This window comes from Miniopterus schreibersii (assembly GCF_964146895.1).
Source record: "Miniopterus schreibersii genome assembly, chromosome: 5".
Taxonomy (NCBI): Eukaryota; Metazoa; Chordata; class Mammalia; order Chiroptera; family Miniopteridae; genus Miniopterus; species Miniopterus schreibersii.
The window spans coordinates 92,494,839-92,507,319 of NC_138106.1; positions in this window are offsets into that span (position 1 = coordinate 92,494,839).

A 12,481-nucleotide genomic window follows, 5' to 3' on the forward strand; every position below is an offset into this window, starting at 1 on the left:
TTGGTTTCCTCTTCTTTCTTTGAAATGACAAGGCCTTCATTCAGCATGCTACACACATCTTGTAGCAGTTTCAATTTTAAGCATGTTGGTGCTCTAAGAACGCTGTCTAACCTGTGTAGAGTGTGTCACTCTCCAGCACTGAATACACAACTTAGAGCTCCTTTCGCCACAGACACGCAAACACATCTTTTTGGGAAAGCCCTAATTGTGGTCAATTGGAAATGTAAGGGTTTCATCGAGAACATGAAGACCATCATGCTTTTACACCCTGAAACCGAAAGAAATGGCTTTTTGTACATGCCAGTCTGAATTTCACTACAAAATGCTCTTCCTTTCTGCTTTCTTGAATGTTCTCAACGCATTAGGAGAAAGAGCATGCTTGGGCAAGAGTGATGCGGTGTGTGTTTTTCTGGATTGCAAGTGATTTGGGAAACATCCTCCTTGTTTTTCCACATCGCCTAAGAAAGAACATGAGGCTTGCAAGAGATTGAAACAATGCATCCCACAACGTATTCCAGCAGTGAAAACACGTTTCTACAAAGACTTTGAAGGAGCAAGCAAAAGAATAGTGGCTGAGTGTTCGTTCAGAGAGAAACACATGCCTTTCATTCTTCTGTGGAGAGTTTTCAGCCTGGAATTCATTTGCATTTTGTACTGTGCAGAATGTAGCTACCTGATCGGGGGTTGTGTCATAGAAGCACCTTTCCTGCAGGAGCTGAATGAAACATTCATTGTTTGGCTAAGGTCTTTAGGGCTGGTTTTGGAAGGTCTTTCAACTTTGGCCAAATCCTGCTTTGCACGAAATTTTTTCACAGCGCTCTTCCCCAGTGTCCACAAAGAGCTGCTGCTTGAAACTGTCCACATGCACATCTCCCGTACTGGTGTGCTCGTTTCACTACCTGGATTTTGGTTTCCTCTTCCTTCTTTGAAATGACAAGCCTTCTTTCCGCATGCTACACACACCTTGTAGCAGTTTCAGTTTGAAACATGTTGCTGCTCTCAACACGCTGTGTAACCTACGTAGAGTGTGTCACTCTCCAGCACTGAATACACAACTTAGAGCTACTTTCACCACAGACACGCAGACATCTTTTTGTGAAAGTCCTACTTCAGGTCACTTGGAAATGTAAGGGTGTCATCGAGAACATGAAGTCAGTCGTGCTTTTGCACTCTGCAACCAAGGGAAATGTCCTTTTGAACATACCTGTCTGAATTTCACTGCAAAATGCACTTCTTTTCTGGTTTCTTGAATGTTCTCAATACATTAGAAGAAAGAGCGTGTTTGAGCAAGGGTGATGCAGTGTGCGTTTCACTGGATTACAAGTGATTTGGGAAACATACTCCTTGTTTTTCCACAGTGTCTAAGAAACAAAATGAGGCTTGCAAGAGATTGAAACAATGCATCCCACAGCGTATTCCAGCAGTGAAAACACACGTTTCTGCAAAGACTTTGAAGGAGCAAGCAAAAGAATAGTGGCTGAGTGTTCTTTCAGAGAGAAACACACGCATTTCTTCCTTCTGGAGTGAGTTTCCGGCCAGGAATTCATATGCATTTTGTACTGTGCAGAATGTAGCTACCTGCTCGGGAGTTGTGTCATTGAAGCACCTTTCCTGCAGGAGCTTATTGCAACATTCATTGTTGGCCTAGTCCTTTAGGGTTGGTTTTGGAAAGTCTTTCAACCTTGGCCAAATCTCGCTTCCTACGAAATTTTTTCACAGCGCTGTTTCCAAGTGTCCACAAAGAGCGGCTGCTTGAAACTGTCCACATACACATCTCCCATACTGGCATGCTCGTTTCACTACCTGGAATTTGGTTTCCTCTTCTTTCTTTGAAATGACAAGGCCTTCATTCAGCATGCTACACACATCTTGTAGCAGTTTCAATTTTAAGCATGTTGGTGCTCTAAGAACGCTGTCTAACCTGTGTAGAGTGTGTCACTCTCCAGCACTGAATACACAACTTAGAGCTCCTTTCGCCACAGACACGCAAACACATCTTTTTGGGAAAGCCCTAATTGTGGTCAATTGGAAATGTAAGGGTTTCATCGAGAACATGAAGACCATCATGCTTTTACACCCTGAAACCGAAAGAAATGGCTTTTTGTACATGCCAGTCTGAATTTCACTACAAAATGCTCTTCCTTTCTGCTTTCTTGAATGTTCTCAACGCATTAGGAGAAAGAGCATGCTTGGGCAAGAGTGATGCGGTGTGTGTTTTTCTGGATTGCAAGTGATTTGGGAAACATCCTCCTTGTTTTTCCACATCGCCTAAGAAAGAACATGAGGCTTGCAAGAGATTGAAACAATGCATCCCACAACGTATTCCAGCAGTGAAAACACGTTTCTACAAAGACTTTGAAGGAGCAAGCAAAAGAATAGTGGCTGAGTGTTCGTTCAGAGAGAAACACATGCCTTTCATTCTTCTGTGGAGAGTTTTCAGCCTGGAATTCATTTGCATTTTGTACTGTGCAGAATGTAGCTACCTGATCGGGGGTTGTGTCATAGAAGCACCTTTCCTGCAGGAGCTGAATGAAACATTCATTGTTTGGCTAAGGTCTTTAGGGCTGGTTTTGGAAGGTCTTTCAACTTTGGCCAAATCCTGCTTTGCACGAAATTTTTTCACAGCGCTCTTCCCCAGTGTCCACAAAGAGCTGCTGCTTGAAACTGTCCACATGCACATCTCCCGTACTGGTGTGCTCGTTTCACTACCTGGATTTTGGTTTCCTCTTCCTTCTTTGAAATGACAAGCCTTCTTTCCGCATGCTACACACACCTTGTAGCAGTTTCAGTTTGAAACATGTTGCTGCTCTCAACACGCTGTGTAACCTACGTAGAGTGTGTCACTCTCCAGCACTGAATACACAACTTAGAGCTACTTTCACCACAGACACGCAGACATCTTTTTGTGAAAGTCCTACTTCAGGTCACTTGGAAATGTAAGGGTGTCATCGAGAACATGAAGTCAGTCGTGCTTTTGCACTCTGCAACCAAGGGAAATGTCCTTTTGAACATACCTGTCTGAATTTCACTGCAAAATGCACTTCTTTTCTGGTTTCTTGAATGTTCTCAATACATTAGAAGAAAGAGCGTGTTTGAGCAAGGGTGATGCAGTGTGCGTTTCACTGGATTACAAGTGATTTGGGAAACATACTCCTTGTTTTTCCACAGTGTCTAAGAAACAACATGAGGCTTGCAAGAGATGGAAACAATGCATCCCACAACGTATTCCAGCAGTGAAAACACACGTTTCTGCAAAGACTTTGAAGGAGCAAGCAAAAGAATAGTGGCTGAGTGTTCTTTCAGAGAGAAACACACGCATTTCTTCCTTCTGGAGTGAGTTTCCGGCCAGGAATTCATATGCATTTTGTACTGTGCAGAATGTAGCTACCTGCTCGGGAGTTGTGTCATTGAAGCACCTTTCCTGCAGGAGCTTATTGCAACATTCATTGTTGGGCTAAGTCCTTTAGGGTTGGTTTTGGAAAGTCTTTCAACCTTGGCCAAATCTCGCTTCCTACGAAATTTTTTCACAGCGCCGTTTCCAAGTGTCCACAAAGAGCGGCTGCTTGAAACTGTCCACATACACATCTCCCATACTGGCATGCTCGTTTCACTACCTGGAATTTGGTTTCCTCTTCTTTCTTTGAAATGACAAGGCCTTCATTCAGCATGCTACACACATCTTGTAGCAGTTTCAATTTTAAGCATGTTGGTGCTCTAAGAACGCTGTCTAACCTGTGTAGAGTGTGTCACTCTCCAGCACTGAATACACAACTTAGAGCTCCTTTCGCCACAGACACGCAAACACATCTTTTTGGGAAAGCCCTAATTGTGGTCAATTGGAAATGTAAGGGTTTCATCGAGAACATGAAGACCATCATGCTTTTACACCCTGAAACCGAAAGAAATGGCTTTTTGTACATGCCAGTCTGAATTTCACTACAAAATGCTCTTCCTTTCTGCTTTCTTGAATGTTCTCAACGCATTAGGAGAAAGAGCATGCTTGGGCAAGAGTGATGCGGTGTGTGTTTTTCTGGATTGCAAGTGATTTGGGAAACATCCTCCTTGTTTTTCCACATCGCCTAAGAAAGAACATGAGGCTTGCAAGAGATTGAAACAATGCATCCCACAACGTATTCCAGCAGTGAAAACACGTTTCTACAAAGACTTTGAAGGAGCAAGCAAAAGAATAGTGGCTGAGTGTTCGTTCAGAGAGAAACACATGCCTTTCATTCTTCTGTGGAGAGTTTTCAGCCTGGAATTCATTTGCATTTTGTACTGTGCAGAATGTAGCTACCTGATCGGGGGTTGTGTCATAGAAGCACCTTTCCTGCAGGAGCTGAATGAAACATTCATTGTTTGGCTAAGGTCTTTAGGGCTGGTTTTGGAAGGTCTTTCAACTTTGGCCAAATCCTGCTTTGCACGAAATTTTTTCACAGCGCTCTTCCCCAGTGTCCACAAAGAGCTGCTGCTTGAAACTGTCCACATGCACATCTCCCATACTGGTGTGCTCGTTTCACTACCAGGATTTTGGTTTCCTCTTCCTTCTTTGAAATGACAAGCCTTCTTTCCGCATGCTACACACACCTTGTAGCAGTTTCAGTTTGAAACATGTTGCTGCTCTCAACACGCTGTGTAACCTACGTAGAGTGTGTCACTCTCCAGCACTGAATACACAACTTAGAGCTACTTTCACCACAGACACGCAGACATCTTTTTGTGAAAGTCCTACTTCAGGTCACTTGGAAATGTAAGGGTGTCATCGAGAACATGAAGTCAGTCGTGCTTTTGCACTCTGCAACCAAGGGAAATGTCCTTTTGAACATACCTGTCTGAATTTCACTGCAAAATGCACTTCTTTTCTGGTTTCTTGAATGTTCTCAATACATTAGAAGAAAGAGCGTGTTTGAGCAAGGGTGATGCAGTGTGCGTTTCACTGGATTACAAGTGATTTGGGAAACATACTCCTTGTTTTTCCACAGTGTCTAAGAAACAACATGAGGCTTGCAAGAGATTGAAACAATGCAACCCACAGCGTATTCCAGCAGTGAAAACACACGTTTCTGCAAAGACTTTGAAGGAGCAAGCAAAAGAATAGTGGCTGAGTGTTCTTTCAGAGAGAAACACACGCATTTCTTCCTTCGGGAGTGAGTTTCCGGCCAGGAATTCATATGCATTTTGTACTGTGCAGAATGTAGCTACCTGCTCGGGAGTTGTGTCATTGAAGCACCTTTCCTGCAGGAGCTTATTGCAACATTCATTGTTGGGCTAAGTCCTTTAGGGTTGGTTTTGGAAAGTCTTTCAACCTTGGCCAAATCTCGCTTCCTACGAAATTTTTTCACAGCGCTGTTTCCAAGTGTCCACAAAGAGCTGCTGCTTGAAACTGTCCACATACACATCTCCCATACTGGCATGCTCGTTTCACTACCTGGAATTTGGTTTCCTCTTCTTTCTTTGAAATGACAAGGCCTTCATTCAGCATGCTACACACATCTTGTAGCAGTTTCAATTTTAAGCATGTTGGTGCTCTAAGAACGCTGTCTAACCTGTGTAGAGTGTGTCACTCTCCAGCACTGAATACACAACTTAGAGCTCCTTTCGCCACAGACACGCAAACACATCTTTTTGGGAAAGCCCTAATTGTGGTCAATTGGAAATGTAAGGGTTTCATCGAGAACATGAAGACCATCATGCTTTTACACCCTGAAACCGAAAGAAATGGCTTTTTGTACATGCCAGTCTGAATTTCACTACAAAATGCTCTTCCTTTCTGCTTTCTTGAATGTTCTCAACGCATTAGGAGAAAGAGCATGCTTGGGCAAGAGTGATGCGGTGTGTGTTTTTCTGGATTGCAAGTGATTTGGGAAACATCCTCCTTGTTTTTCCACATCGCCTAAGAAAGAACATGAGGCTTGCAAGAGATTGAAACAATGCATCCCACAACGTATTCCAGCAGTGAAAACACGTTTCTACAATGACTTTGAAGGAGCAAGCAAAAGAATAGTGGCTGAGTGTTCGTTCAGAGAGAAACACATGCCTTTCATTCTTCTGTGGAGAGTTTTCAGCCTGGAATTCATTTGCATTTTGTACTGTGCAGAATGTAGCTACCTGATCGGGGGTTGTGTCATAGAAGCACCTTTCCTGCAGGAGCTGAATGAAACATTCATTGTTTGGCTAAGGTCTTTAGGGCTGGTTTTGGAAGGTCTTTCAACTTTGGCCAAATCCTGCTTTGCACGAAATTTTTTCACAGCGCTCTTCCCCAGTGTCCACAAAGAGCTGCTGCTTGAAACTGTCCACATGCACATCTCCCGTACTGGTGTGCTCGTTTCACTACCTGGATTTTGGTTTCCTCTTCCTTCTTTGAAATGACAAGCCTTCTTTCCGCATGCTACACACACCTTGTAGCAGTTTCAGTTTGAAACATGTTGCTGCTCTCAACACGCTGTGTAACCTACGTAGAGTGTGTCACTCTCCAGCACTGAATACACAACTTAGAGCTACTTTCACCACAGACACGCAGACATCTTTTTGTGAAAGTCCTACTTCAGGTCACTTGGAAATGTAAGGGTGTCATCGAGAACATGAAGTCAGTCGTGCTTTTGCACTCTGCAACCAAGGGAAATGTCCTTTTGAACATACCTGTCTGAATTTCACTGCAAAATGCACTTCTTTTCTGGTTTCTTGAATGTTCTCAATACATTAGAAGAAAGAGCGTGTTTGAGCAAGAGTGATGCAGTGTGCGTTTCTCTGGATTACAAGTGATTTGGGAAACATACTCCTTGTTTTTCCACAGTGTCTAAGAAACAACATGAGGCTTGCAAGAGATTGAAACAATGCATCCCACAACGTATTCCAGCAGTGAAAACACACGTTTCTGCAAAGACTTTGAAGGAGCAAGCAAAAGAATAGTGGCTGAGTGTTCTTTCAGAGAGAAACACACGCATTTCTTCCTTCTGGAGTGAGTTTCCAGCCAGGAATTCATATGCATTTTGTACTGTGCAGAATGTAGCTACCTGCTCGGGAGTTGTGTCATTGAAGCACCTTTCCTGCAGGAGCTTATTGCAACATTCATTGTTGGGCTAAGTCCTTTAGGGTTGGTTTTGGAAAGTCTTTCAACCTTGGCCAAATCTCGCTTCCTACGAAATTTTTTCACAGCGCTGTTTCCAAGTGTCCACAAAGAGCTGCTGCTTGAAACTGTCCACATGCACATCTCCCATACTGGTGTGCTCGTTTCACTACCTGGATTTTGGTTTCCTCTTCCTTCTTTGAAATGACAAACCTTCTTTCCGCATGCTACACACACCTTGTAGCAGTTTCAGTTTGAAACATGTTGCTGCTCTCAAAACGCTGTGTAACCTACGTAGAGTGTGTCACTCTCCAGCACTGAATACACAACTTAGAGCTACTTTCACCACAGACACGCAGACATCTTTTTGTGAAAGTCCTACTTCAGGTCACTTGGAAATGTAAGGGTGTCATCGAGAACATGAAGTCAGTCGTGCTTTTGCACTCTGCAACCAAGAGAAATGTCCTTTTGAACATACCTGTCTGAATTTCACTGCAAAATGCACTTCTTTTCTGGTTTCTTGAATGTTCTCAATACATTAGAAGAAAGAGCGTGTTTGAGCAAGGGTGATGCAGTGTGCGTTTCACTGGATTACAAGTGATTTGGGAAACATACTCCTTGTTTTTCCACAGTGTCTAAGAAACAACATGAGGCTTGCAAGAGATTGAAACAATGCATCCCACAACGTATTCCAGCAATGAAAACACACGTTTCTGCAAAGACTTTGAAGGAGCAAGCAAAAGAATAGTGGCTGAGTGTTCTTTCAGAGAGAAACACACGCATTTCTTCCTTCTGGAGTGAGTTTCCGGCCAGGAATTCATATGCATTTTGTACTGTGCAGAATGTAACTGCCTGCTCGGGAGTTGTGTCATTGAAGCACCTTTCCTGCAGGAGCTTATTGCAACATTCATTGTTGGGCTAAGTCCTTTAGGGTTGGTTTTGGAAAGTCTTTCAACCTTGGCCAAATCTCGCTTCCTACGAAATTTTTTCACAGCGCTGTTTCCAAGTGTCCACAAAGAGCTGCTGCTTGAAACTGTCCACATACACATCTCCCATACTGGCATGCTCGTTTCACTACCTGGAATTTGGTTTCCTCTTCTTTCTTTGAAATGACAAGGCCTTCATTCAGCATGCTACACACATCTTGTAGCAGTTTCAATTTTAAGCATGTTGGTGCTCTAAGAACGCTGTCTAACCTGTGTAGAGTGTGTCACTCTCCAGCACTGAATACACAACTTAGAGCTCCTTTCGCCACAGACACGCAAACACATCTTTTTGGGAAAGCCCTAATTGTGGTCAATTGGAAATGTAAGGGTTTCATCGAGAACATGAAGACCATCATGCTTTTATACCCTGAAACCGAAAGAAATGGCTTTTTGTACATGCCAGTCTGAATTTCACTACAAAATGCTCTTCCTTTCTGCTTTCTTGAATGTTCTCAACGCATTAGGAGAAAGAGCATGCTTGGGCAAGAGTGATGCGGTGTGTGTTTTTCTGGATTGCAAGTGATTTGGGAAACATCCTCCTTGTTTTTCCACATCGTCTAAGAAAGAACATGAGGCTTGCAAGAGATTGAAACAATGCATCCCACAACGTATTCCAGCAGTGAAAACAAGTTTCTACAAAGACTTTGAAGGAGCAAGCAAAAGAATAGTGGCTGAGTGTTCGTTCAGAGAGAAACACATGCATTCCATTCTTCTCTGGACAGTTTTCAGCCTGGAATTCATTTGCATTTTGTACTGTGCAGAATGTAGCTACCTGATCGGGGGTTGTGTCATAGAAGCACCTTTCCTGCAGGAGCTTAATGAAACATTCATTGTTTGGCTAAGGTCTTTAGGGCTGGTTTTGGAAGGTCTTTCAACTTTGGCCAAATCCTGCTTTGTACGAAATTTTTTCACAGCGCTCTTCCCCAGTGTCCACAAAGAGCTGCTGCTTGAAACTGTCCACATGCACATCTCCCGTACTGGTGTGCTCGTTTCACTACCTGGATTTTCGTTTCCTCTTCCTTCTTTGAAATGACAAACCTTCTTTCCGCATGCTACACACACCTTGTAGCAGTTTCAGTTTGAAACATGTTGCTGCTCTCAAAACGCTGTGTAACCTACTTAGAGTGTGTCACTCTCCAGCACTGAATACACAACTTAGAGCTACTTTCACCACAGACAAGCAAAGACATCTTTTTATGAAAGTCCTACTTCAGGTCACTTGGAAATGTAAGGGTGTCATCGAGAACATGAAGTCAGTCGTGCTTTTGCACTCTGCAACCAAGAGAAATGTCCTTTTGAACATACCTGTCTGAATTTCACTGCAAAATGCACTTCTTTTCTGGTTTCTTGAATGTTCTCAATACATTAGAAGAAAGAGCGTGTTTGAGCAAGGGTGATGCAGTGTGCGTTTCACTGGATTACAAGTGATTTGGGAAACATACTCCTTGTTTTTCCACAGTGTCTAAGAAACAACATGAGGCTTGCAAGAGATTGAAACAATGCATCCCACAACGTATTCCAGCAGTGAAAACACACGTTTCTGCAAAGACTTTGAAGGAGCAAGCAAAAGAATAGTGGCTGAGTGTTCTTTCAGAGAGAAACACACGCATTTCTTCCTTCTGGAGTGAGTTTCCAGCCAGGAATTCATATGCATTTTGTACTGTGCAGAATGTAGCTACCTGCTCGGGAGTTGTGTCATTGAAGCACCTTTCCTGCAGGAGCTTATTGCAACATTCATTGTTGGGCTAAGTCCTTTAGGGTTGGTTTTGGAAAGTCTTTCAACCTTGGCCAAATCTCGCTTCCTACGAAATTTTTTCACAGCGCTGTTTCCAAGTGTCCACAAAGAGCTGCTGCTTGAAACTGTCCACATACACATCTCCCATACTGGCATGCTCGTTTCACTACCTGGAATTTGGTTTCCTCTTCTTTCTTTGAAATGACAAGGCCTTCATTCAGCATGCTACACACATCTTGTAGCAGTTTCAATTTTAAGCATGTTGGTGCTCTAAGAACGCTGTCTAACCTGTGTAGAGTGTGTCACTCTCCAGCACTGAATACACAACTTAGAGCTCCTTTCGCCACAGACACGCAAACACATCTTTTTGGGAAAGCCCTAATTGTGGTCAATTGGAAATGTAAGGGTTTCATCGAGAACATGAAGACCATCATGCTTTTACACCCTGAAACCGAAAGAAATGGCTTTTTGTACATGCCAGTCTGAATTTCACTACAAAATGCTCTTCCTTTCTGCTTTCTTGAATGTTCTCAACGCATTAGGAGAAAGAGCATGTTTGGGCAAGAGTGATGCGGTGTGTGATTTTCTGGATTGCAAGTGATTTGGGAAACATCCTCCTTGTTTTTCCACATCGTCTAAGAAAGAACATGAGGCTTGCAAGAGATTGAAACAATGCATCCCACAACGTATTCCAGCAGTGAAAACAAGTTTCTACAAAGACTTTGAAGGAGCAAGCAAAAGAATAGTGGCTGAGTGTTCGTTCAGAGAGAAACACATGCCTTTCATTCTTCTGTGGAGAGTTTTCAGCCTGGAATCATTTGCATTTTGTACTGTGCAGAATGTAGCTACCTGATCGGGGGTTGTGTCATAGAAGCACCTTTCCTGCAGGAGCTGAATGAAACATTCATTGTTTGGCTAAGGTCTTTAGGGCTGGTTTTGGAAGGTCTTTCAACTTTGGCCAAATCCTGCTTTTTACGAAAGTTTTTCACAGCGCTCTTCCCCAGTGTCCACAAAGAGCTGCTGCTTGAAACTGTCCACATGCACATCTCCCATACTGGTGTGCTCGTTTCACTACCTGGATTTTGGTTTCCTCTTCCTTCTTTGAAATGACAAGCCTTCTTTCCGCATGCTACACACACCTTGTAGCAGTTTCAGTTTGAAACATGTTGCTGCTCTCAAAACGCTGTGTAACCTACGTAGAGTGTGTCACTCTCCAGCACTGAATACACAACTTAGAGCTACTTTCACCACAGACACGCAGACATCTTTTTGTGAAAGTCCTACTTCAGGTCACTTGGAAATGTAAGGGTGTCATCGAGAACATGGTCAGTCGTGCTTTTGCACTCTGCAACCAAGGGAAATGTCCTTTTGAACATACCTGTCTGAATTTCACTGCAAAATGCACTTCTTTTCTGGTTTCTTGAATGTTCTCAATACATTAGAAGAAAGAGCGTGTTTGAGCAAGGGTGATGCAGTGTGCGTTTCACTGGATTACGAGTGATTTGGGAAACATACTCCTTGTTTTTCCACAGTGTCTAAGAAACAACATGAGGCTTGCAAGAGATGGAAACAATGCATCCCACAACGTATTCCAGCAGTGAAAACACACGTTTCTTCAAAGACTTTGAAGGAGCAAGCAAAAGAATAGTGGCTGAGTGTTCTTTCAGAGAGAAACACACGCATTTCTTCCTTCTGGAGTGAGTTTCCGGCCAGGAATTCATATGCATTTTGTACTGTGCAGAATGTAGCTACCTGCTCGGGAGTTGTGTCATTGGAGCACCTTTCCTGCAGGAGCTTATTGCAACATTCATTGTTGGGCTAAGTCCTTTAGGGTTGGTTTTGGAAAGTCTTTCAACCTTGGCCAAATCTCGCTTCCTACGAAATTTTTTCACAGCGCTGTTTCCAAGTGTCCACAAAGAGCTGCTGCTTGAAACTGTCCACACACACATCTCCCATACTGGCATGCTCGTTTCACTACCTGGAATTTGGTTTCCTCTTCTTTCTTTGAAATGACAAGGCCTTCATTCAGCATGCTACACACATCTTGTAGCAGTTTCAATTTTAAGCATGTTGGTGCTCTAAGAACGCTGTCTAACCTGTGTAGAGTGTGTCACTCTCCAGCACTGAATACACAACTTAGAGCTCCTTTCGCCACAGACACGCAAACACATCTTTTTGGGAAAGCCCTAATTGTGGTCAATTGGAAATGTAAGGGTTTCATCGAGAACATGAAGACCATCATGCTTTTATACCCTGAAACCGAAAGAAATGGCTTTTTGTACATGCCAGTCTGAATTTCACTACAAAATGCTCTTCCTTTCTGCTTTCTTGAATGTTCTCAACGCATTAGGAGAAAGAGCATGCTTGGGCAAGAGTGATGCGGTGTGTGTTTTTCTGGATTGCAAGTGATTTGGGAAACATCCTCCTTGTTTTTCCACATCGTCTAAGAAAGAACATGAGGCTTGCAAGAGATTGAAACAATGCATCCCACAACGTATTCCAGCAGTGAAAACACACGGTTCTACAAAGACTTTGAAGGAGCAAGCAAAAGAATAGTGGCTGAGTGTTCGTTCAGAGAGAAACACATGCCTTTCATTCTTCTGTGGAGAGTTTTCAGCCTGGAATTCATTTGCATTTTGTACTGTGCAGAATGTAGCTACCTGATCGGGGGTTGTGTCATAGAAGCACCTTTCCTGC